Source organism: Triticum urartu, chromosome 7 (assembly GCF_003073215.2).
Source record: "Triticum urartu cultivar G1812 chromosome 7, Tu2.1, whole genome shotgun sequence".
NCBI classification, from domain to species: domain Eukaryota; kingdom Viridiplantae; phylum Streptophyta; class Magnoliopsida; order Poales; family Poaceae; genus Triticum; species Triticum urartu.
In genome coordinates, this window is record NC_053028.1 from 71,004,807 (window position 1) to 71,030,210 (window position 25,404).

Below are 25,404 nucleotides of genomic sequence, written 5' to 3' on the forward strand. Positions count from 1 at the left end.
AGGCGCTGCACGCTAGGGTACAAGCAATAGAGAAACGAGAAGCAAATCGCAGCAAACAAACTGCCGAAGCTTCCCCCGAAGCTACCCCGCCATCTCAGCGGAGAACCAGCATGGCTTCCACCGAGCTGCTTCAGCCGGAGCATGTCTTGACGGCTCCTGCTAGCTATCCCGTGGATGCTATCACGGTGTCTCAAAATTTCCATCTTATGACGCAATGGATTAATATGAAGGTCAAGGCGGCTGTTGGCTCTGTTTTTCCTACTGAACCCGGCGCAACTTTTCACTGCCGGCCGATTCCAGAAGGATATGCTAGGGTGATGGTCGATGAAATAATGGAGGGATTTGAGGACCTCCAGCTTGACCACCTAACAGTGAAGGGGAGACTCGGCTTGGTTCTGCTCTGAAGACTCCATGCCTATGGCGGAAGGAGCTCATCAACCTTCCGAACTGGACGCCTCCGCCTCCTCCTCCTCCTCCGGCGAGTCAGGGCACTCCGCGTCCTCCACCGCCTCCTCCTCCGGTGAGTGACGATCAGGGCACTCGGCCGACTCCTTCTCCGGCGCGTGGCGGCACTCCGCCTCCTTCTTCGCCTGCGCCGGCGCGCCCGAGCAGCCAGCCTCCTCCTTCTCCGCCTCGTCAGCAAGGGCGGAAGAGACCGCCGCCGCTCCGGCTGCTCCGGCATTGTAGTCCTTCTCCTCCGCCTCGTAAGCAAGTAAAGAAGACAGCCGCTCCGTCTGCTCTGCCGGTGTCTAGCAGTACAGCCAAAGGCGGGAGGATATACAGATTCGGTCCTTCTCTGAAGACTCCAGAGAAGTTACCATACGAGAGGACCCCGGAGGAGAACACCGAGATCGCGCGAGAATAAGTGAGGAACTTCTTTGAAGGGGTGAAAGCAAAGAAACATCCACCTCCGGAGGAGAAGGTAGATCCGGTGAAAGCGAAGCACACTCTGGCTGCCCTGACAAAACCACCCAAGTCTCCGCCAAAAGGCAACTATGAGCGCATTATTGGAAAGGCATTTGCCGAAGCGGAGCGGTCGGGAAGTACTGTCAGTGATCAAAGGCTGAAAGAACGACAAGCTGGGAAAAAAAATTGCCCAGCTCGGCGAACAAGCGAAGCAATCGTGCCCCCCGCTCGAGGTTCCTAGCGACATTGTCGCTAATGATCCGAGGATGGTGCCCGGTTATGGCAATCTTGGAGATTACCTGCCCGACGATGTACATTATGATTTCATGGAGGTGCAGATACAAAGAGACCAGTACGGGAAGCCTCTCGTCAAAGATGAAAGATCTCTATCAACGATGATGCGAAGATTGCATGATTGGTACTTGAAAATCTGCAGAGAGTCTGGGGGGAGGAGTACTTTGTATGTGAGAGTTAAAAAGGAGCATGACCTCGTTGGAATTGAACTGTTGCCTGTTCCATTTGAGGAGTTCTTTCAGTTTTTCAATCAATTGGCCCTCGATAAAGCAACGGTCACCTGCTACTGTCTGTAAGTAGTACTACTTCTATCATTAAGTCTCTATATATAGCTCAGCTCTTTCATTGCATATATTTATAATTATCCTCACTATATTATGCAGATTGAAGATCGTCGAATTGAAGAAAAGACAAATCGGTGATATTGGGTTCATTAACACAAATCTCATAGATGCAACTCAGGTTAAATTTCATGCCACAGATACCGAGGCCAACTTGCTACGATCGTTGGTAATAAATGAAAACAAAGATATAATACTATTTCCTTACAACTTCAAGTGAGTGTTACTGTCTTGTGCATATTCGGTTTCCCTTATATATTAGTCAAGGTTATAGTAATGTAATTGATGAGTTATGCATGCGTGTGCAGTTTCCATTATATTCTCCTAGAGATTAAGCTTGAGCAGGGACTAGTAACCGTCTTAGACTCGAGATGAAAAGATCCCCAGGACTATGCGGACATGACTCAAATGCTCGAGAAGTAAGTTAAATCGATCATTATCCACCATATCAGCAACTTTGTTCATTTCCTGATATATCAAGTAATTTTTTTCTTTGTCTGGCAGGGTTTGGAGAAAATTCACCAAAAAAGCTCCGGGACTGCTGAAGAAGCTGCAATTTAGACACCCGAAAGTAAGTACTATAGTAGCATGTTCCGCGCATCTCCTAGTGATTCAAGCGCTAGTTTCATCAATACCATTTGGCATACTTGCTTATCAGTTTGATTGATCTCTATTTCTTGTAAAGTGGTTGTGGCAGGAACAAGGGAATGATTTCTGTGGATACTACGTTTGCGAGTCCATCTGCCACACGACCTGTGAGCGGGGCTACTCTGACGAACAATATGAAGTGCATAAATAACAACATTCACAATTTTATTTTATTACCATCATTTGTGTTGAGTTTCATTCATTCATACATATATGTATTGACCCCCTTCTTCAAATTAGATGTTTCGGAAGCGGGATGAACTCCTAGCACCAGCTCGCATGCGAGCAATTCAAGAGGAATTGGCGGCATTCTTTCTTGACCACGTGATCGCTGAAGACGGAGAATACTATGTGGACCATGCGTCCGTATGTTAGGGGATTATATTTGTAAGAGATAATTATTGTATATATGTAGCTGGTAGTGTCGGATAGATATACGAGAACTTGTTGTTCGACCAATCTCTCGGAGAAGGAGAGGTGGTCGATATCACTTCTCTCTGTATGCATATATGTTCATGATGATCTTCTGTTTCCTTCGTTTGCTTACTAGCTAGCTAGCGTGTCTAGTCCTCTCTATACGTATGTATAGTACGTAGCGTCGACCAAGCACGGACATAAGAGAGGACACTTCTCTCTATTAATTATAGCTAGCTAACACAATATATGAAACACCTAAATTAACCCCCCAAAACCCCCACCCCCCCCCCCCTTTCAAAAAAAAACAAAAACCCCAGCAACAGAAATGCTGACGCGTGGATGCCTATTGGTCCGCCGGAGCCGCGCCGCCCCCGCACCGCCGTTCCGCTGCCGGTTTTCGCGAGAAAACCGTTCGGTTTTCTTTCGAAACCCTAGATCCCGTTTTTTCTATTAGATCGGTTTTTCCGTCGGTTTATTTATTTTGCGGACGTTCGTCCGTACGTTCGTTTTAACGAACGCCGTTCATCCGTTAGTCACAGATAGTGAACATTCATTCATTAGCCTATTCGTCAGTTTTTTTCTTTTTCCAGGGTTTTCTGCGATTATTTTCGATCGCGATTTCTGCCTTGATCTTAGTTTTATTTTATCTTTTCGCTCGTTTATCGGAATCAGGTGATTCAAGCGCCTGGATCTTCGTCTCGAAGCCCTCTTTTTGTTTAACCAACTTGAACAAGATTTTGGTACTGTAAAATTTGATTTCAGTCCAGACTAGTAAATCAGATCTTGTTTCTTTCACAGTTTGAGTTTCGTTGCTCCGTTTGATTTGATTCTTTTTGCAAACCGGAGTTCTTCAGTTGAACTTTCTGGATAGATCTTCTTATTTGAATTTTACCCGTGCATCCTTGTTTGATTGATTATGTATGCTATTGTTTGTTTATGATAGAACACCCGGAGTGCGAAGTGTGCTACTACGAGTCTTTAGGATTTGCAGATCGTCAGCAAGGCAAGTAACACATTGATCATACCCCTTTATCACCCGGTTTTTATGCATTAGTTTCAACCCTCACACATTGCATGAGTAGGATCTCCTAACATGTGGGTCTGGGAAGTAGATGATGAGGTAGAACCTATTACCTGTTTTATTATCAAACCCTTGGGAGTTACTTCTACGTCATGCATTGTCATGCTATGCTCGTAGATGTGGATTGGGTTTGAGTGTATCCATTACAGTTGTGAGTTGTTAATTAATGGTTCAACTTAAGGTGGCAACTTTAATACACATCTGGGTGGATTGCTTGTGGGCACCTGGAGAATCCAGTGTTGTCCTAGGATGTCCTGGAGTACCCGTGTGATCATCCTATGGTCCGCCACCCAGGCTCAAAGGGATCATAAGACTATTCATGCTAGAAACTTCCGTGTGCAGCCACAAGCCATTATGGGCTCTGGCATAGTTGAGTAAGTTGCGTGAGCTCTTGAAGAGGTGGACTAGCAGATGTAGGGGGTTGTAGGTGTACCGGTCCGCCCGGAGTAGAGAGCAAATGTTTCTGAAAGATTGTGTCTCGGTCATCCGTTTCTCAAACACCCTATAGTGCGAGAAATCCAACGGAGGAGATCGAGTCTTGTGGGGAAAAGTGCGCAAACCTCTGTAGAGTGTATAAACTAATCATGGTTAGCCGTGTCCCCCGGTTATGGACATCTTGAGTATCTGGTTCTTGGATTATCATATGGATCTCATCACTCTAAATTAATTTGTTGGGTTGATAATTACTTTTAATTGGGATTGAGTTGGAGGAACCTTCTCAATATTGATCAACTACCATGATAGTTAAATAAAATATATTCCTTTATTGTAGGGAAAAATTGGCTTTTCGCAAAACATATTAACCATACAGCCTCCACCAGACATATATGCATGTAGTGATAGCATTTAGCTGTTCATTACTCTCCTGTGTTACATTGCCAACATATTCCATGTGTTGATCCGTTTTCGAGCTGCAACGTATCATGTTGCAGACTTTTCAGACGAGGAGTAAGATGCGATAGGTCTTTTGTCATGCACTCAGCTATGCCATTGGAGTTGATGGACTCACTTTATCTTCCAAGCCTTCCACTGTTATCTTATTAGATGGACTTAAGCCATATTTATTGTAATAAGTTCTCTCTTGAGACATTCGATGTAATAAGTGTGTGATTGCCACTCTATTATAAATCCTTCGAGTACTGTGTGTGTCAGCATTACCGATCCAAGGATGACACTGAAGCACAGAGACTTGACCATTTGAGGTCGGGTCGCTACAAGATGGTATCAGAGCACACATTGAATGTAGGACACGACCACTAAGAAAAGCCATATGCCACTCTTCTCTACTTATTTCTGACTCCTCTCCATTTTCTACTCTTTAGGATGGTGGACTCGAGGAACAAGTTTGCACAACCGGATGAAGACACACATTTTTGGACGACACTTGAAGGAAGTCACTAAGTACCTGAACATTGGAATACCAAGCTTCACCAGGACCTATACCGCCACTTTACCAGAAGAGGAGCGCTAGATGATTCGAGTTCAAGTTCCAGGAAGGACGTTCTCGCCAGTCACTAAACCCATAGAGTTTTCCTTTGATGCACCAACTTGTAGTCTAGGAAAGAGTATGGCAGCCCACATTGCTATGGGATGCATCGGCGAAGTTTACCACAAGGAGCTAAAGGACACTATCTACCAGATATGTGGGCGCCAAGATGAGCAATAGGAGATGATCAACACCAGGAAGGACATGTCCATTGCAGCATTCATCTAGGAATTAAACCATCACATTCGTCGCCAGGAGAACCAGATGTGCGCAAGCATGATAGATTTAAAGAAGGCGATGATCAGGATCACGGAGCTAGAAGAGGAGCTTAAGTCTACACGCGATGGATATGAGGAGGAAATGATGATACTTGTTGAGAGGAATGACGACATGACCAGGAAGCTAGGAGTTTTTATGGGAGACCCCACGCCAGGAGGAGAAGACGACGAACCCAAGGAGATTCGTTCTGAAGACTACATCATCATCGACGACACCGACACCGACCCGGATAGTAGTGATGATGACTATGAAGATGAAGCTAGAGCGGATATCATGGAGTCTTCCACCGATCAAAATTTCTAGTAGACCACCATACTATTAGTAGTACCCCCCATGTAAACATTAGTAGTCCGAGCACTATAATGATAGTTAGACAGATTGTATGCCCTTGCTTGCTTGATTGAGTGATATGATATGATTGTGTTTGTCTCATGTGCATATGGGTAGTGTTTTCTCATTAGAACTCATTCTATTCTAATCTCTTCCCTCTAAACCCATCAAATGCCTCCGAGAGGTGACCCCGGCTTTGCTTTCCCACCGGAGCTCACTCAGTTGATCCAACAGCAGAATGCCTTGATGCAGTTGTTAGTTCAGAACCAAGGCAACAACAACAACAACAACAACCCACCGCCACCACCCCCAATTGACAACTTAGCCCGTTTTCTGAGGCTGCAGCCACCGGTGTTTTCCAGTAGCACCAAGCCAATAGTTGCTGATGATTGGCTGCGCAGGATTGGAAGGGAGTTGACCACCGCAGGTTGCACAGATGCTGAGAAGGTGCGTTTTGCCGCACACCAATTAGATGGACCCGCAGCCGCATGGTGGAAGAATTACACAACCACTTTTCCTATAGCCAATGTCACCTGGGAGCAGTTTCAACAAGCATTCCGCACAACCCACGTATCCATTGGAGCTATGAGCATGAAGAAGCATGGGTTCCGCAACTTATGCCAAGGGAACCGTATTGTAGGCCAGTACGTGGAGGAGTTTAGTAAGTTATCCCGCTATGCTCCAGATGATGTGGCCACAGATGCCGCGAAGCAGGAGAAGTTTATGGAAGGGCTGAATGATGAGATGAGTATGTAGTTAATGGTGGCAATATTTAACAACTACCAGGAGTTGGTAGATAAAGCTCTCATGATCGAAGGGAAGCAGCAGCAGATAGAGAGTCGCAAGAGGAAATATGGACAAGGGAAGTACAATTCAGGATCTCAGTAGAAGCCTCGTTTTACCCCGAACTCGGGAGGGCTTACCCATAACCATGGAGGCCACACTCACAATGGAGGAAGTTCCCATAATCATAATGGACCAAAGAATGGGAATGGGAATGGAGCAAGCAGCAATCAGAACTGTTCCAATCCAGCCACACCCACCAAGAGGGACCTAAGCCACGTTACTTGTTTCAAGTGCGGGAAGACTAGACACTATGCCACTGAGTGCCCTGAAGCGAAGAACGGAAATGGTAATGGGAGCTCTGGGAAGAAGCCCAATCCATTTAACAAAGGACAAGTGAACCGCGTGAACGTGGAGGAGGTTGAAGAGCAACCAGATGCAGTTATCAGAAATTTTTTAGTTAAGTCGTTTACTGCAATCGTTCTTTTTGATACTGGTGCATCGCATTCATACATATCAAGGGGATTTGTGGATAAGTATAAGTTGCCCACTAGAGTTCTTAAGACACCTATGCTAGTAACCTCACCCGGAGCTGAGTATATGGCAAGCAATGGATGTTTTCAGATGCCATTAACCATAGGTAGTCATGTTTTCCCCTCTGACTTGATAATTATGGAGTCTCAAGGATTGGGTGTGATACTAGGAATGGATTGGGTGTCGATGTATGGAGGAAACATCGATTGCGCCAGTAAGTCAATTCTGCTTACTACCCGGGAGGGAAAAAGGATCAAGTATGTATCCAGGCATGCGCCAAGGAGAACCCAAGTACATTCTCTCACGGGAGTTGTTTAGGAGGAAGTGCCTGTTGTGAAGGATTACCTAGATGTATTTCCAGAGGAGTTACCAGGCATGCCGCCAGATCGAGACATCAAGTTTTTGATAGAGCTGTTGCCAGGCACCGGGCCTATATCAAAGAGACCGTACCGGATGCCCGCGAATGATCTGGAGGAGATCAAGAAACATATTAAGGAGTTATTGGAGAAAGGTTACATCCGACGGAGTTCATCACCATGGGGAGCCCAGTGCTATTGGTTGAGAAGAAGGATAAGTCTATGAGAATGGTTGTTGATTATCGGGCATTGAATGAAGTGACAATCAAGAACAAGTACCCACTACTGATGATCAATGATCTGTTTGACCACCTGCAAGGAGCTAAAGTGTTTTCGAAGATCGACCTGCGATCAGGTTACCACCAGCTGAAGATTCGAAAAAAGGATATACCAAAGACAGCTTTTACCACAAGGTATGGGCTTTATGAGTATACGATTATGTCATTTGGATTGACTAATGCCCCTACCTATTTCATGAGTATGATGAATAAGGTATTCATGGAGTTCTTGGATAAGTTTGTCATGGTGTTCATTGATGATATTTTAGTATACTCAAAGGATGAAGAGGAACATAAGGAGCATTTGCGTTTAGTTCTCGAGAAACTCAGGGAACATCAGTTGTATGCCAAATTTAGCAAATGTGAGTTTTGGTTGAAGGAAGTTGGATTTATTGGACATGTTATATCAGGAGAAGGTATAGCAGTAGACCCCATCAAAGTTCAGTCGTTCACTGAGTGGTTGGCACCCACCTCAGTTGGAGAGATCCGCAGTTTTTTTGGACTCGCGGGATACTATCAGAGATTCATTGAAAATTTCTCTAAGATTGCAAAGCCTATGACGACGTTGTTGAAGAAGGATACCAAGTTCCATTGGACTAAGGAATGTGAAGCAAGTTTCCAGGAGTTAAAGAAACGTTTGACTACAGCCCCAGTGCTGATTCTGCCGGATATACGCAAGGATTTCTAGGTGTATTGCGACGCCTCTCGCTTAGGACTTGGAGGAGTACTTATGCAAGACAGAAGAGTTGTTTCATATGACTCACGACAACTTCGACCGCATGAGTTGAATTATGCCACACATGACTTGGAGTTGGCAGCCGTAGTGCATGCACTCAAGACCTGGAGACATTTTCTTATTGGGAACCATTGTGATGTGTACACGGATCATAAGAGTGTGAAGTACATTTTCACATAGAAGGAGTTGAACCTCAGGCAAAGGAGATGGTTGGAGCTTATAAAGTATTATGATATGAAGTTGCACTATCATCCAGGCAAGGCCAATGTGGTAGCAGACGCTTTGAGCCGGAAGAGTTATGCTAATACCTTAGTAACAGGAGGTTTGCCAAGGGAGTTAGCAGAAGATTTCAGGGAGCTACATTTAGAGATTGTTCATAGAAGTTTTGTTACAACCATGGAAGTTCAGTCGACCTTGTTGGGAAAGATTCGAGAAGCCCAGAAGGATGACAAAGAAATTGTTGAGATAAAGGAGAAGATGAGTGAAGGCAAAGCCAAAGGTTTTCGTGAGGATGAGCACGACACCTTGTGGTTTGAGGACCGTGTATTTGTGCCCAATAATGCCGAGATCAGGAAGTTGATATTACAGGAAGCTCATGATTCACCATACTTGATACACCCTGGAAACACCAAGATGTATTTTGATTTGAAGGAGCGTTTCTGGTGGACTGGAATGAAGAAGGATATTGCCGAGTATGTAGCCGTATGTGATGTATGTCAAAGAGTGAAGGCAGAAATCAGAAGCCAGCAGGATTACTGCAGCCTATGCCGATACCCGAATGGAAGTGGGATAAGCTTGGCACAGACTTTATCACCGAATTACCCAGGACCCGATCGGGATATGATTCTATATGGGTAGTAGTGGACCGCTTGACCAAAGTAGCTCACTTTATCCCAGTGAAACCCACATATACAAGTGCGAAGTTGGCCAAGATATATATGACCAGGATCGTATGTCTGCATGGAGTTCCAAGGACCATCGTATCAGACAGAGGAACACAGTTTATTTCAAAGTTTTGGCACCAACTGCACCAGACTTTGGGAACCAGGCTGGAGTTCAGTACAGCTTTTCACCCGTAGACAGATGGACAGACTGAGAGAGTCAATCAGATTCTGGAGGACAGGTTGAGAGTTTGTGCGCTAGACTACGGGTCTAGTTGGGATGACAATTTACCCTACGAGGAGTTCTCGTACAACAACAGCTACCAAGCCAGTTTGAAGATGGCACCGTTTGAAGCCCTGTACGGAAGAAGATGCCAAACACCGTTGATGTGGGATGAAGTTGAAGACAGCCAGTTGTTTGGACCGGATTTGATTAATGAGTCCGAGGAGAGGGTTAAGCTAATTCGAGATAGACTGAAAGTAGCTCAGTCCAGACAGAAGAGTTATGCAGACTTGAAACGCAAGGAGGTAGTTTATGAAATCGGAGACAAAGCATATCTGCGAGTATCACCTCTACGAGGAGTTAAGCGTTTCGGAGTTAAGGGAAAGTTAGCCCCGAGATTTGTAGGACCGAACCGTGTTTTGGAACGCATGGGAGAGGTTGCTTACAAGTTGGAGTTACCTGAAGGACTGTCAGGAGTTCATGATGTGTTTCACGTTTTCCAGATGAAGAAATGCCATGCTGAGATGGCCGATATTCCTCTAAGAGATACAGTGCCCCTAGAAGCAATTCGGTTAGACAGTGATTTGATATATGAGGAGAAACCAGTCAAGATTCTCGAGTTTGCCAGTCGAGTTACCCGCAGTTATCAAGTTTTGCAAATTTCAGTGGAGCCACCATACTAAGGACGAAGCCACTTGGGAAAGAGAGGATGATCTACGCAAAGACCACCCACACCTATTTTCTAGCCAACCCGAACCTCGAGGGCGAGATTCATCTTAAGGGGGGTAGGTTTGTAACATCCCAAATTTTCAATTTGGAATGTTATACATAGGTCATTCATGCATATCATATTTTATTGCATTTCGTTTTGCGATCCTTGAAATCCTAAGCAACTCAAGGACCCTCAGAGAGAGTTGGGGATTTTCCTAGTTCTCATATTTGAACTTTTCTCAAATATTGAAACAAGGATCACTTTGGTTTTAATTATTTTTCTCCCCGAGAATATTTCATATTAAAATTATATGAGAGGAGATAATATGACTTCTCCAAAATAAATGAAATGTTGGAGGAAAAATATTAAAATCAATTTGTATTTTTTTATTTGGGATTTTATCACTATTTTATTTGGATTAGGAAAAATATGTGTTTTTCAAAATTGCATTAGAGGCTCAAATAAATGTTCACTTTGTCCGCTATAGTTTTAGAGGACAGGGAAAATTTATTTCAGGATTTTTGGAGTCCGTTTAGCATTTCTTTTAATTATTTTTCTGCGCGTCAGAATATTTTTTTTAAAAAAAGTGCGAACCGACTTACCGGGCCATGTCCGGCTAGGACACTTAGCCCGGGGCTTTATAAGCCGCGCCCCCCGAGGCCTGAGGCCCAAGTCGCCCCAGCCCCCGAAACCCTAGCGCCGCTCGCCCGCCGCCGCAGCCAGCGCCACGCGCCGCCGCCCGCCTCCCGCCGCGCCGCCGCCGACCCCGCTCGTCGCCGCCGCCTTGCCGCCCCGCGCCCGACCTACCGAAGCCGCGCTGCCGCCGCACCGCCGTTCCGCTGCTGCCTCTCCTTCTGCCGCCAGAGGTAGCCGCCGCCGCCTGTTTTCGCGAGAAAACCGTTCGGTTTTCTTTTGAAACCCTAGATCTCGTTTTTTCTATTAGATCGGTTTTTCCGTCGGTTTACTTATTTTTGCGGACGTTCGTCCGTACGTTCGTTTTAGCGAATGTCATTCATCCATTAGTCACAGACAACGAACGTTCGTTCGTTAGCCTGTTCGTCAGTTTTTTTTCCAGGGTTTTCCGCGATTATTTTCGATCACGATTTCTGCCCTGGTCTTAGTTTTAGTTTATCTTTTCACTCGTTTATCGGAATCAGGCAATTCAAGCGCCTGGATCTTTGTCTCGAAGCCCTCTTTCTGTTTAACCAACTTGAACAGGATTTTGGTACTGTAAAATTTGATTTTAGTCCAGACTAGTAAATAAGATCTTGTTTCTTTCACAGTTTGAGTTTTGTTGCTCCATTTGATTTAGTTCTTTTTGCAAAGCGGAGTTATTCAGTTGAACTTTCTGGTTAGATTTTCTTATTTGAGTTTTACCCGTGCATCCTTGTTTGATTGCTTATGTATGCTATTGTTTGTTTACGATAGAACATCCGGAGTGTGAAGCGTGCTACTACGAGTATTTAGGATTTGCAGATCATTAGCAAGACAAGTAACACTTTGATCATACCCCTCTATCACCCAGTTTTTATGCATTAGTTTCAACCCTCACACAGTGCATGAGTAGGATCTCCTAACATGTGGGTCTGGGAAGTAGATGATGAGGTAGAACCTATTACTTGTTTTATTATCAAACCCTTGGGAGTTACTTGTACGTTATGCTTACATTGCCATGCTATGCTCGTAGACGTGGATTGGGTTTGAGTGTATCCATTACAGTTGTGAGTTGTTAATTAATGGTTCAACTTAAGGTGGCAACTTTAATACACATCTGGATGGATTACTTGTGGGCACCTGGAGAATCCAGTGTTGTCCTAGGATGTCCTGGAGTACCCGTGTGATCATCCTACGGTCTACCACCTAGGCTCAAAGGAATCATAAGACTGTTCATGGTAGAAACTTTCATGTGCAGCCACAAGCCATTATGGGCTCTGGCATAGTTGAGTAAGTTGCGTGAGCTCTTGAAGAGGTGGACTAGCAGATGTAGGGGATTGTAGGTGTACCGGTCCGCCCAGAGTAGAGAGCAAATGCTTCTGAAAGATTGTGTCTCGGTCATCCGTTTCTCAAACACCCTGTAGTGCGAGAAATCCAACGGAGGAGATCGAGTCTTGTGGGGAAAAGTGTGCAAACCTCTGCAGAGTGTATAAACTAATCATGGTTAGTCGTGTCCCCGGTTATGGACATCTCGAGTATCTGGTTATTGGATTATCATATGGATCTCATCACTCTAAATTAATTTGTTGGGTTGATAATTACTTTTAATTGGGATTGAGTTGAACGAACCTTCTCAATATTGATCAACTACCATGATAGTTAAATAAAATATATTCCTTTGTTGTAGGGAAAATTGGCTTTTCGCAAAACATATTAACCATACAGCCTCCACCAGCCATATATGCATGTAGTGATAGCATTTATTTGTTCATTACTCTCCCGTGTTACATTGCCAGCATATTCCATGTGCTGACCCATTTTCGGGCTGCAACGTATCATGTTGCAGACTTTTTAGACAAGGAGTAAGATGCGATAGGTCGTTTTTCATGCACTCAGCTATGCCGTTGGAGTTGATGGATTCACTTTATCTTCCAAGTCTTCCGCTGTTATCGTATTAGATAGCCTTAAGCCATATTTATTGTAATAAGTTCTCTCTTGAGACATTCGATGTAATAAGTGTGTGATTGCCACTTTGTTATAAATTCTTCGAGTACTGTGTGTGTCAGCATTACCAATCCAAGGATGACACTGAAGCACAGAGACTTGACCGTTTGAGGTCGGGTCGCTACAATTATTTTTTATATAAATGAATGGTCAGGAGATAACGTGAAAAATTACGCTGCGGTGGAAGGTTGCATTGCATCTCAGGTATGCCTACATATTGCATGTATATATGGCAAGAATTGCTGACGTGGCTAGATGATGATGTGGACGGGCTGCATGTTAAGAGAATACGTAGTAATGGAGATCAACTTTTTAAGAACGTAAGATGTAAGATGTAAGATGTGACAGCTCCACCTCTTTGGCTGAAAGCGTTCACCAGATTTTCCAGCCTCATGTCGTTCGTTATCGCCTCCACAGCCATGTGGAGAGGCAGCGCCACTGCCGCCTCCACCGCGAGGGCTCTCCGCTTGGGCTTGCTCGCTGATCCCATCCGCAACCCCTCTACGGCTGTTCTTCCCATCGCTTCAGCGCGGGCCACCTGCTCGGTACCCTCTGCCGCCTCCCCTGCACCCATCGTTGCTGAAGCGGCGGCCTCCTCGGTAGCTGTTTCGTCGGGAGCCAGATCCGCCTCCGACGTGCTGCGGCACTACAGGTGTGCTACTGGGAGCTCTCCAAAGCCCGTCTCAGGTGTGCGATTTGCTTATGTTTCCCTTCAGAAGATGACTTATATTCTTACAATTCATGTTTTTCAGAATGAAATAAAGATATACTCTTCAATTCTTATGGTTAAATTCCATAGAAATGAATTTTACTAACTTTGTGATTTGGGATCTGTAACAGTTGAGCACTAACTCATTAATACCCCTTAACGTTTATGCGCTGTAGGATCTAGTGTGCTGAATTGTGAACCTGGGCTTCGTAATGTTAAACTTCAGATATCAAGTCCGCCGTACATGTCCAATGTACTCGGGCGACTTGTAGTGTATATTAGCAGGAGTCTTCGGTTATAGGCTAGGAGATGTTTATCTTCTGTAACTATAACTCTATCTCTTCCTAGCTTGATCTTCAAGTTGTAATCCCTCCTGTAATCTTAACTGTATGTGTTATCAGGACTCGCACCCCTGCCTATAATATACGCAGCGTCCCCTTTATATGAGGTAAGACGTTTTCTGCTTCGCACATGGTAGTCAGAGCCTTTCCTTTTCCCATCTAGAGCTTCTGTCGAACCCATCTAGCCTAGCCATGTCTTCCTCCGGCTCCTTCTTGCCTAGCCTCAACAATCAGGTCACAGAGAAGCTGTCGCGCACGAACTACGTGTTGTGGCGCACGCAGATCACACCTCAGCTGCGCGGTGCCGGCGTCTTCGGCTACATCGACGACACCAACCCGGAGCTGGCCAAGCTCCTCGTCACAACCAAGGATGGCAAGAAGACTTCATCGCCCAACCCTCTCCACCCTATATGGGTACGGGAGGATCAGCAGGTCCTTGGCTACCTGCTGAATAACCCCACAAAAGAGGTCCTGGTCACGGTGACCACGGTCACCACGGCGGGCGCGCTCTGGACGACGCTCACGGCCATGTTGTCTTCACAATCGGCGAGTCGCATCAACAACATCCGCACCTCCCTCATCAACGTGCAGAAGGGAAACCTCTCAGTGGCCTCCTACTTCGCCGTCATGCATGGCTATGCCGATGAGCTGGCCGCGACGGGCAAGCCTATCCAGGACGATGAGCTCATCTCGTACATCATCCATGGGTTGGAGGCAGACTATCAACCTCTGGTGTTGGCTCTCGACGCCCGTGTCACTCCTGCGACCCTCGACGAGCTCTTCGCCATGCTGTCCAACTTCGACCAGCGCATGGCCCAGTTCCACGGATCCAGCGGCTTCAAATCTTCTGCAAACACGGCGTCGCGCGGCCGCGGTGGAGGATCCTGCTCGCGTGGCCCTCCTCGCTACAAGGGGCGATCTGGCGGCGGCGGCAACAACCGCGGCCCCTCTCCTCAGCGCTCGGGCGGCCGAGGCCGCGGGCGAGGGTGCGGTGGTGGCAACAGAACGCGTCCAGAGACTCCGAGGTGCCAGATCTGCGGGAAGCCCGGCCACACAGCAAAATATTGCTGATACCGTTATGATGATGATGCTGATTCTCAAGACGATGACAAGGTAGCTGCCGCCGCTGATGGTTCCTACGGTATTGACACCAATTGGTACGTCGATAGCGGAGCCACAAACCACATCACGAACGAGCTTGAGAAGGTCAGCATGAAGAAAAAATACCGCGGCAAAGATCAAGTCCATACTGCTAGCGGAGAAGGTATGGGTATAAGTCACATTGGTCACTCTATATTTCGTACCCCTAGTCGCAAACTACACATTAAGAAAATTTTGCATGTCCCTAGTGTACTTTCCGTCCATAGAATTACCTTTGATAATAATGTCTTTCTCGAATTTCATCCTTTTTTCTTTTTGATCAAGGATCAGGCAACGAGGACAATTCTCTATCAAGGTAGATGTGTTCGAGGGCTCTACCCATTGATTCTGAAGTTTAGAAGATTCAATAAACAAGCTTGTGGTGCTATCAAGCTTTCGTCCATACGATGGCACGATCGTTTAGGACATGCCTCTTTTTCTTTAGTAGAAAAGTTGCTTAGGAAAAATAAACTCCCGTTTATTGGTGAGCGTCATGTTGAAACTATTTATGATTCATGTGAACGAGCTAAAAGTCATCAATTGCCATATCCTATCTCCACTAGTGTTTCTACCAAACCATTGCAACTCATTTTTTCCGATGTTTGGGGTCCAGCCCCTACCTCCGTTGATAGACATACTTATTACGCCAGTTTCATTGATGACTATAGTAAATTCTCTTGGATCTATCTCCTCAAATGGAGATCCGATGTGTTTCAAGTTTTCCAAAACTTTCAAGCGCTTGTTGAACGAAAGTTTGATAGCAAAATCATCGCTGTCCAATCGGATTGGGGAGGGGAATACGAAAAGTTAAATTCCTTCTTCCAAAATCTTGGCATTTCGCACCACGTGGCATGCCCGCATGCTCACCAACAAAACGGTTCCGCCGAACGCAAGCACATGCACATTGTCGAGGTTGGCCTTGCCCTCTGCGCATCCATGCCTCTCAAGTTTTGGGACGAAGCTTTTCTCACAGCCGTTCACATTATCAACATGCTACCTAGTCATGTCATTAACAATGAAACTCCAGTAGAACGACTCCTTCACACTAAACCAGACTATAAGTCTCTCTGTGTTTTTGGGTGTGCATGTTGGCCGAACCCTTCGTCCCTACAACAACCGCAAACTCATGTTTCGCTCAAAACAGTGTGCTTTCCTAGGGTATAGTGCACATCATAAAGGGGTCAAGTGTTTAGATGTCTCCACTGGCCGTGTCTACATCTCACGTGATGTGGTCTTTGATGAAACCAAATTTCCGTTCGCCGACCTCCAACCCAATGCTGGTGCACTCCTACGAAAAGAAATCCTTCTTTTGCCTCCTCATCTCACTAGTTTTGATCAAGGGGGACCTAATATAGATGACTTACTGTTGACTAACCCATCTAATGATGTGCATGCGTTTTGTGTTGATGGAACAGAAGAAATTCGTGCGGGAACTGAAGAAAACAGAGCTAAAACAGCGCCATATTCCATGTGCTTCACCAGGGGAGACAACTTGCCCTCGGGATCCGTCCAGTTGCAGCGGATTGAATCCGCCTCGGGATCGCCTCCTGATCCCGCGTCAGGTGCAGGCGCCTCGGGATCGCCCCTGCTGCCGAGGCAGGCGCAGGCGCGCGCCCCGTGCCTCCTCTAGACCCACGTGCCGGTCCCACGGGGCCACGCACGCTCAGGCGCAGAATGCCCCGCACCAATCAGGCAGTACGAGGTACGCCAGCGAACCCGTGACGTACACGCGGCACGATGGCGCGCGACACAGGGAGGGCTCGACTGGGGCGACCGGCGCCGCGACCCAGGTGGATGCGCCATCATCACGCAATGATGGGCTGCATGCACATGCAGATGCTGCACCGGGATCCTCTGTGGTCATTCCAGGTGCTCCACTTCAACAAACAGCCGCAGAAAATCCATCAGGATCGCTCTTGGGATCTGATGTCACACAGGAGCAGTCTGGCGGATCCTCTATGGCCGATCCGGCTGTGTCTCAACAGTGGCATACACATCTGCAACAAGGGGTAATTCAACCTATTAATTACAAGCATATGACAAAGTATGGTATGGTTTGCTCCACAGGTGAACTAGGTGAGCCTAACACCCTTGAAGCGGCATTGTGTGATGAGAAGTGGAATAAAGCTATGCATGAAGAATATATGGCAATGAAAAGAAACAAAACATGGCACTTGGTTCCCCCACAGCAAGGTAAAAACTTGATTGATTGCAAGTGGGTTTTCAGGATTAAGAGGAAAGCTGATGGAACCATTGGTCGATATAAGGCTAGACTCGTTGCAAAGGGGTTTAAACAGAGGTATAGCATAGACTATGAGGACACCTTCAGTCCAGTGGTAAAGGCAGCCACTATTCGTCTTGTCCTGTCTATTGCAGTCTCTAGAGGATGGAGTATTAGATAGCTCGATGTTCAGAATGCGTTCCTCCATGGAGTTCTGGAAGAGGAAGTGTATATGAAACAACCTCCTGGGTTTGAGAGTAAGAATGCTCCTTCTCATGTGTGTAAACTTGATAGCACTATATGGTTTGAAACAAGCTCCAAGGGTATGGTATGCTCGCCTCTGTCACAAAATGCAAGCACTAGGTTTTGTTCCTTCCAAGTCTGACACATCATTGTTTATCTACAACAACTCCAACACGTGCATATTTGTTCTTATATATGTTGATGATATTATTGTGACTATCTCATCTGACGAAGCAATCACAGGACTCCTCAAGGATTGAAGTGCAGACTTTTCTCTAAAGGATCTTGGTGACTTGCATTAATTTCTTGGGATTGAGGTGAAGAAACACAAGGATGGAATTCACCTCTCTCAAGAAAAATGTGCAACCGACCTGGTTAAGAAAGCTGGATTGCAGGGATGTAAACCCTCACTTACTCCATTATCTAGCTCAGAAAAGTTATCTCTTGCAGAAGGTGAGCTTTTCAATAAAGAGGACAACACTAAATACAAAAGCCTGGTAGGAGCTCTTCAGTATCTCACACTTACCAAGCCTGATATTTCCTTTGCTGTCAACAAAGTCTGCCAGTTTCTTTATGCACCCACCAATGTTCATTTGACAGCTGCAAAACGTATAGTTCGATATGTTAAGCGTACCTTGAGCTTGGGACTGAACTTTAGCAAATTGCCATTCACTCTTGTTAGTGCATTTTCTAACTCTGACTGGGCAGGTTGTCTTGATGACAGACGCTCCACTGGTGGCTTTGCAGTATTCTATGGACCAAATTTGATATCATGGTGTGCACGTAAGCAGGCTACTGTATCCAGGTCAAGCACAGAGGCTGAGTACAAGGCGTTGGCAAATGCCACAGCAGAGATAATATGGGTTCAGTCCATGCTGAAGGAACTTGGCATACAAAGTAAGCATGCTCCTTGTTTGTGGTGTGACAACCTTGGTGCAACATATCTCTCTGCAAATCCAGTGTTCCATGCCAGGACAAAGCATATAGAGATAGATTTTCATTTTGTCAGAGAAAGAGTTGCTCAGAAGAAACTTGACATTCGCTTTGTGCATTCCAAAGATCAACTCGCAGATGGATTTACAAAGCCTTTTGCCTACAAGAAGTTTCAAAGACTTCAAGCATAATCTCAACTTGATGAAGTTGTGATTAAGGGAGGGTGTTAAACTTCAGATATCAAGTCTGTCGTACGTGTCCAATGTACTAGGGCGACTTGTAGCATATCTTAGCAGGAGTCTTCGGTTATAGGCTAGGAGATGTTTATCTTCTGTAACTATAACTCTATCTCTTCCTAGCTTGACCTCCAAGTTGTAATCCCTCCTGTAATCTTAACTGTATGCGTTATTAGGACTCGCACCCCTGCCTATAATATACGCAGTGTCCCCTCTGTACGAGGTAAGACGTTTTCCGCTTCGCACACGTAATACTGGCTCTATGAAATTAACTTCTGATGATGTTTAGGAAACATACGGTGCTATGTGACAAACTAGCTAATGTAGCCCTTTTGTTTATGTTGTAGAAATGGAATTGTAAGTGTATTGCAGACTAGACAAGCCACACCTCTTTTTGTTATAACCACAACGATGGAAACCCCAAATTTCTTGATAAGCAGAACTGCATTCAATTTACCTTGACACACTTAACAGAGGTGTGATGCAGTAGATGTCTTTATACTTAGGTTTGTTTGGAACATGACATCTTCTCTTCTTCTTGTTCTTGTTTTTGCTTCACCATTCAGTTTTGTTGTGCTTTTGGAACCATGTCCTGAAATATTAGGGTCTGACCAAAACTTTTGCGTCTGGTGGCGATCCTAGATGGTAGATAGTGGCCGCTGCCAAATCATTACTATCTTGGACGATCCACCTTGACTATATATGCATAGTGGTCAATTGGTGGTTTAGTGTGCCTGAAAAGCTAAGATTACCTTTATGGTGGTAAAAATGAACTATAATTTAATTATTTCCTGTATGTTTTTGTCATAAGGTGTTTACTATCTGTAGTTTTTTCCATTCATCAGATTTCATAAATTTTGATGGCACTCGACTTCTAGCAATCTGTCCTCATATGAAACAATATCCCATATGTTTGTAGTCCAAATGTTCAGTTGTATGTTCTCTCTAGAATTCATATTGCACATACGGTATTTATATTCTATTGTTTGTTGAACCACATAATACCCTTATTTAGAACGGGAATGCAATTCATAGGTTATTGAAAGTCTGATGTGCCATCTAACATCCATTATTACTTCTTTTTGGCTAGAATGCATAAATTGAATCGAGAGTTTGATATAATACCTCAAAATTCAATTAGTTAAAATATCTCAGACAGTAGGCATGACCATCTATTCTCCCTATGAAAAATGCTAGTTGTAATGCCTTCTTTGGTGAAATTGTTCTGTGGGATTTGGCTTAATGTACGTCTGGAGAGTGGCCATATGGGTTAATATATGTCCTTTGGAATACATTCAGACAACCTTATGATTTTGAATTTTCCATGGTGTGTCTTGCATCTTGGAACTCCTTGTGACTAATGAATTATTTGTCCTCTTGTTGCATTTCTTCCATTTGATTATACATTCCATTTTTATGGTATCTAGTGCACTTGTTGTGGCAACAACAGGAGCTGGACATGTGCTCGGGAGTGGCAGCATTGTAGACATTGCTGGACTATGCTACACATGCACTGGTACCATGATGGTTGCAGCATCTGCCAACACTCTCAACCAGGTGTGTGCTTGTTTTTTGGGGTAGCCTTTACCATTAGCATGATGGTTAACAAAACCAATATTCATTTTTGTTAAAATTCTTGCAATTCTTTTATGTTCATTGTCACACAATGTCACACTTTAATATCAGTTTTTGGGAAGTTATTCTGCTTTTCTTACATATTTACTCCCTCCGTCCCAAAATAAGTGTCTCAACTTTATACTAACTCTAGTACAAAGTTGTACTAAGGTTGAGACACTTATTTTGGGACGAAGGGAGTACATTATTTCGGGATTTATAGATACCATTATACACCTGGTTATCACACTTAGAGACAATGAACTTGGTGCATCGACATCCTTTTCAGGTGTTCGAGATAAATAATGATGCTAAAATTAAAAGGACAATGCGACGGCCCCTACCATCAGGGCGTATTAGTCCTGTGCATGCTGCCATGTGGGCTACAAGTGTTGGAGCTGCAGGAACAACATTACTGGCTTGCAAGGTTCGGCTCTGCCATTTGCCTGTACTTGCTTTACACTTTGTTTTAAGTGTGTACGTCCACTGAAGTTGGTACAGTGCTGTGTTATTGGAACTAAACATTGAGAATTTTTGGCAAGGTCTGTGCAGGCTAATGGCTTAGCTGCTGGGCTTGTAGCATCCAATCTCATCATGTATGCATCTGTATACACTCCATTGAAGCAAATACACCCTGTCAATACATGGGTGGGAGCAGTTGTTGGCGCCATTCCACCACTTCTAGGGTATGTTACTGCTGAAGACACATTTCTGGATTGTCTAGGTGCGGGTTGAAGGTGGTATTTTATATGTAGAATAATGGAGCGAGTGTATATTCTTCATCTCCTATTTTAATTTCTTGTTCTGCTCCCTGGTTATAGTCATTTAATGGCCTGGCAACTGGAACAATCTGGTTTAATACTGCCATGAAGATCATGCATGGCCCGACGTATGGGATTGGGTAATAGAACATGACTTAGGGAGGACGAATGAGGTAGATGACAGATTGATAAACTATTCTCTTATTGCGTGATTAAATGTTATACATGCTAGTCCTTTATGTAGGATGACTAACTTGATTCGCAAGATGTATTTCAGTTTAGACCAAAGTTTTAAAAGGCGCTAGGCGCTAATTGTGAGTTTTGCCACTGCCTTGCGCTTTTCTGACCAAAGTGCGCACATTAGCCGCAATTAAGCGTTGGGCGTTTTGCTACTGCCTAGAGCCTAGGCGTGCCTTTTTTATGGTTTATTAAACTCAAGGCCAAACCATAGCTACCTTCCTAGTTCACTTGGACTCTTCTTAATTTAACTAGCCTTTTTGTAATGGACCCAACTGTATCCAACAAGGACAATTACTAATTGAGTTACTCCTTTTCTTAACTTTCCTATCTCTAGCATAATGTATCTGACGCCTTCATGGATAAGCCTATTTCCTGCTGCCTTGTGCACCACGGCCATAACAGACTCATCAAAATAAAGCAACATATCATAGAGACATCTGGACCTACCAGCTTAAGCACACAAATTGAAGTTATGAACTACTCTCAAATCCATAGCTACTGACATAAAGAATCAAACTGGATGATTCCACTGCCCTGGAGACTGTTTCAGGCCATACACTGACATCTTAAGCAAGCAAATAAAAAGAAAGGGGTCACATATAGGCTCGGAGTCCGGTAATACTTCAAGGAGAAGGAAGGCTCTAAGTCTCCCACTGGCATTATAAAGGAAGGAGATACAAGAAAGCAAATTTACAACCGGACGCGACTCTTTATGTTACCTGAACCCTTCTTTTACTGGAATGCCAGCATTATTGCACTAGAAGGTCTTTAGGGGTTGGAATGCACTGTGGTGCGGTTAAAGAAAAAGGTGCATTAGATGAATATGATGACTCAGATTTGAGAACTGGAATGGGTGTATGGTTTTTCTATCTGTAAATTCATGTCTTTACATCTGTCCTTGACCACAGCATGCAGCTATTCATAATCACTTCCCTACATTTCTATTTTATAAACCCTTTAGTATTTGTAGCATCGCTCTAATAGACTACCTACACAGGTGTAGACTATCATGCTTTTGTGTATCATGGGCATATATTCTGTGTATTATTGCATTTCTGTTTATTTATTGAATGAATATCAATGTGGCTGTGCAATATTATGTTTACACGGCATGTGGCCCTTATTTATCTTCATACAGGTGGGCAACAGCAGCATCTGAAGTGTCACTCAACTCTATGCTTCTACCTGCTGCTTTGTACTATTGGCAGTTACCACATTTCATGGCCCTTGCGTACTTATGCCGCGATGACTATCTTGCTGGAGGGTAATTTAGTCATTCCAACCGGTTATTACCAGATCTACTGTAGAAGTTACATCAATCAAAATGTTAACATGTGTGAAACCAACCTAATTTGTATCCTTGACATGTGTGTTAAACATGTCACGTTACAGATGACTTGGGTCTCACGTAGAGTAGTTAGGAGGATCTAGTTTGTTAGCACTTGTTTATCTCTTAATGATGTAATCCTTCTCTATCTCCCCATATCTCTCTGGTTATTTAAACCAACAATGTAATCTATCGATATATGCCTCTGCGAGAGCTGGCCTCGCCAATATGAATATAAATACATGTGGGCTCCCATGTTACGGGAGTTGAGACGCTTTATGAAACCTTTCATGGTATACAGAGCCTCCTCTTCCATCTCATCTAGCTTCCATCGTCCCTCTCCTACCCGCCATGTCTTCCTCAAGCCAAGTCCCCTTAGCCGGCCTCAACAACACCATCTCTGAACCCTTAACCCGCACAAACTATGTGCTATGGCGTGCCCAAGCCCGATCCCAAATCATTGGGGCAGGCCTCTTTGGTTACCTTGATGGAACCATCCCCGAACCATCAGCCAAAATCACCTCCAAAAACTCTGAAGGGAAGGAACAGATCGTTCCCAACCCAGTCTATGCTGCTTGGTTAATCCAAGATCAGCAACTAGTAGCCTATCTGCTAAGGAATCTTTCTAAGGAAGTCCTGGTGCAAGTTGCCTCTCTGAAAAAATCACAAGCCATCTGGTCCGTGATACGTCTTCAACGTATCTATAATTTTTGATTGCTCCATGCTATATTATCTACTGTTTTGGACATTATTGGGCTTTATTATCCACTTTTATATTATTCTTGGGACTAACTTATTAACCAGAGGCCCAGCCCAGAATTGCTGTTTTTTGCCTGTTTTAGGGTTTCGAAAAAAAGGAATATCAAACGGAGTCCAAACAAAATGAAACCTTCGGGAACGTGATTTTGTCATCGAATACAACTCAGGAGACTTGGACCCTACGTCAAGACACGTAACAGGAGGCCACGAGGTAGGGGGCGCGCCTACCCCCCCAGGCGCGCCCTCCACCCTCATGGGCCCCCTGTTGCTCCACCGACGTACTTCTTCCTCCTATACATATACCCACGTACCCCCAAACGATCAGATACGGAGCCAAAAACCTAATTCCACCACCGCAATTTTCGGAATCAGGTGATTCAAGCGCCTGGAGTTTCGTCTCGAAACCGCCGTTCCGTCTAATCAACTTGAACAAGATTTTGCTACGGTAAAATTTGACCTAGTTTCAACTTGCTAGAACCGAGTTGTTTTCTTCCGCCGTTTGTTTTCCGTCGTTTGTTCGGTTCGTTCTTTCTTTGCAACCGGAGTTCTTAAATTGAACTTTCTGGTTCGTTTCTCTCGTTCGAGTTTTACTTGTGCATTAGATGAGTACTTATTGTGTGGTTACTATTGCTTGCTTACGATAGATTGACCGGAGTGTGACGAGTAGATCTATCAAGAGTTTTAAGTGCGAATCATCTTCATCTACATTGCAGGCAAGTTCACACTTTGATCATACCTTTTTCCACAACCCATGTTTTATTGCATTAGATCAATCCTCTCACATTGCATGATTAGGATCTAATTAAATTGTGGGATGGGAAGTAGATGAGGTAGTACCTATTACCTGTATTATATGAAACCTTTGGGAGTTACTTCTACGTTTGCTTATTATGCCATGCTATGCTAGTAGACGTGGATTGGGTGAGTGATATCCATGACAGATGTGAGATATAATTTTAATGGTTTATCTAAGGTGGCAACCTAACACACATCTGGGTGGATTGAGGCACCTGATGTCTATCAGGACTTGCCTGTTTTTTTTTGGACCGCCACCCAGGCTCAAAGGGATCATAAGATCTTTCATGCTAGAAACTTCCGTGTGCAGCCACAAGCCATTATGGGCTCTGGCATAGTTGACTAAGTTGTGCGAACTCTTACAGTGGTGGACTAGCAGATGTAGGGGATGTAGGTGTACCGGTCTACCCAATCGTAAGGTGCTAGCGCTTCTGAAAGGCTATGTCTCGGTCATCCGTTTCTCAAACACCATGTAGTGCGAGAAATCCAACGGAGGCGATCGAGTCTTGTGGGGAAAAGTGCGCAAACCTCTGCAGAGTGTACAAACTAATCATGATTAGCCGTGTCCCCGGTTATGGACAACTTGAGTATCTAGTACTTGAATATCATTGTGAATCTCAACATGTTACTTCTAATTAATGTTGTTGGGTTTTTAATTATTTTAATTGGGATTGAGAATGCTGTCAACCATTCTCAATGTTTCACAACCACCATGATAGTTAAATAAATTTATTCCTTTGCAGTAGGGAAAAATTGGCTTTACGCAAAAACCTTATAACCATAGAGCTTTTCCACCAGCCATATATGCATATAGTGATAGCCTTTGTTCATCATTTTCTCTATGGTGTGAATTTGCCAGTACATTCAATGTACTGACCCGTTTCGGGCTGCAACGTCTCATGTTGCAGGTTTCTTACGACGAGTAAGTGATACGTTAGGGTTACGATTTCTACACTCAACTTTGCCGTTGGCGTTGATGGGAATCCACAACCTTGTTGCTTCCGCTATTTTGGATTGAGGTAATAGTATTTACGTTACTCTATACATGTGATTTACCTCTGTTATAAATCCTTCGAGTACTGTGTGTGTCAGCATACCGATCCAGGGATGACACCTAAGCACAGAGACTTGATCCATTCGGG

At 44.5% G+C, this 25,404-nt stretch overlaps 1 pseudogene; it reads left to right on the plus strand.

Moving 5' to 3' along the window:
- LOC125518383 overlaps positions 1-25,404 on the plus strand; it is a 55,753-nt pseudogene that overhangs the window by 12,232 nt on the left and 18,117 nt on the right.